Source organism: Psammomys obesus, unplaced genomic scaffold (genome assembly GCF_907164565.1).
Source record: "Psammomys obesus unplaced genomic scaffold, mPsaObe1.curated_primary_1811, whole genome shotgun sequence".
NCBI classification, from domain to species: Eukaryota; Metazoa; Chordata; class Mammalia; order Rodentia; family Muridae; genus Psammomys; species Psammomys obesus.
The window spans coordinates 2,541,766-2,544,355 of NW_026592732.1; positions in this window are offsets into that span (position 1 = coordinate 2,541,766).

Genomic DNA, 2,590 nt, shown 5'->3' on the forward strand with positions numbered 1-2,590 from the left:
TTTCTTTTCTTTTCTTTTCTTTTCTTTTCTTTTCTTTTCTTTTCTTTCTTTCTTTCTTTCTTTCTTTCTTTCTTTCTTTCTTTCTTTCTTTCTTTTTTTTTTGGTGAGGTGATCTACATGTACTATCTTTATTTCTCCAGCCAGTCCTAAAATTCCCTTTAGCACTGAAGCCGTGAAACCTGGTTTGGCCTGGTCCAGGTTTCTAAAGGTTGCGGGACTTCCTCAGGCAGCTGCTGATGACAAGGTATGTAAATGTTGCTTTTATTTCCTCAGATGAGGGAATGAGATGAGAGCCATTCCCAAGCCTTTCCAGCTCTTTCTGAGCTCTCATTGGCTGGTCCAATTCAGCTGTACTAGCTCAAAACTCCTCTCCAAGCTGACTGATTCAAACTGGCTTCTCTCTACTTCTCACTGAATTGCTCTGCTTGAAAAAACTGCCTCTGAACTCCATGTACTGAATTTCATAAACTCACTGCAGTCAACGGAACTGCAATAGACTGTATCCAACTGTGCTGTACTCCCGAACTGTACTGTCTCCCCAACCCCACTGCTGCTCTTAGCTTCTCTTTCCTCTGTGTTCTGAGAGTTGGGTGTATCCTATCTCTGACTTATTTTTTCAGATCTTTGATTAAAGGTGTGTACTAAATTACAGCCAGAGGGATTAAAAGTGTGTATTCCAGCTGAGACACACACACACACACACACACACACACACACACACACAGAGAGAGAGAGAGAGAGAGAGAGAGAGAGAGAGAGAGAGAGAAACACCAAAGTCTTTGAATATGATTCTTTGCCAGAGCAGCCATGTTGCTGGATTTAAAATTTCTCTGCAAAGGTGAAGCTATGCCTCTGTCCCCTCAGGACTGACATTCTGGAGCTCGGGCTGGTCAGTCTCCATGCACTGTCAGATTACACTGGACAAAGTAAAACCTAACACCAAAAGATGGCAGATTTGTTTAAGTACTCCAGAATGATATAGATATTTCCTAGAGTCCATAAAACTGTATGTCTTAGGGTTACTATTGCTGAGATGAAACACCATAAGCAAAGGCAACTTAGGAAGGAAAAGCTTTATTTTGCTTACACTTCCATATCAAAGAAAGTCAGGACAAGAACTCAAACAGGGCAGGAACCAGGAGGCAGAGCTGATGCAGAGGCCGTGGACGAGTGCTGCTTCCTGGCTTATTCTCCATGGCTAGCTCATCATGGCTTCCCCGTAGAACCCAGGACAACCAACCCAGGGTGGCAGAGCCCACAATAAGCTGGAGGGTCCCTCATCACTTGTTTTTTAAGAAAACATCCTACAGTCTTGCCTGCAGTGTGTTCTTATGGAAGGCATTTTAATTGAGGTTTCATTATCTCAGAACACGTTAGCTTTTGCCAAGTTGACACAAAACTATCCAGCACAATTCTCAACTTGACACACAAACACATCACTGTTAAGTCACAACTTTACTTTCTTATTCACCCCCCAAGAATACACATTAAGATCCATAGTAGAATATAAAACATTTTACTAACTTAAAACAGTTTACTAACTTAAAATGTAAAACAGTCTTTACAAGTGAGACACTTTAAAATTCGGTCTCTTTCAAAAAAAAAAAAATCTAAAGTCAGCCAGAGCATGGTGGCTCACACCGTTAATTCCAGCACTCAGGGAAGCAGAGTTTGAGGCCATCCTGGTCTACAAAGCGAGAACAGTACAGTCAAGGTTACACAGAGAACCTTTGTCTCAAAATAAAACAAAACAACAACAAAAAAGCATCAACACCTTCCAGAATCACACAGACTGTGGATGGGCCTGTGTCCACAGCACTGCTCTGTGCCTTCCACTTTCAACGCTGCCTCCCATCCCTCTCCCCTTCTCTCTTTATGCTTTAGTCCTCCCCACCACACAGTGAGCAGCAAGGCTGAGGAGTGCCCTGCCCTGAGAGAACAGAAGCCCACCCCAGGGTGGGTTTTGCTGCATCCTGGCCTGGGTTTGTCAGAGAGGGAACTGCTGGTCTGTCATCAGCTGACCGTCCACATTTCCTGAAGGTAGAATTTACATCCAGCAGGCAGGTGACAGATGTCTCCCAGGACCAGGAAGGAATGACATGCATGATAACTGTGCAAGAAAACTTATCTATGATCACGGTGTTACCAATCAGACACAGGAGCAGCTGTGTCAGGAGGATGACATCCTGTGTGGATGTGCAGGATGTGCAGGGGGAAGTGACTGTAATCCTGGAAAGAGGATGTGGCTGCATCTTCCTGTGGAAGGCTTCAGAGAGGCCTTGTGCTCCCTGTGCTGCTGGGCTGTGCCTGCGTCTCTAATGGAAGTCCTCACTGGGCTAAGGATGCAGCAGGCAGAGTGATGGCCTAGCACATCCCGGGTCAGACCCCAGCACCAGGGCATCTGGGAGTGCTGCACCTCCCTGTCCTCCTCGCCCTGGGGAGCAGGAGGCAGGAAGACCAGAAGCCCAAGTCAACCTCAGCTGCTCATGATCCCAGGCCAGAACGGGCAGCAGGAAAGCCTGTCTCAAGCAAACAAAAACAAAGGATAAATATTGTAGTCAGGACCATTCTAAAGTACTTAAGTATTTTT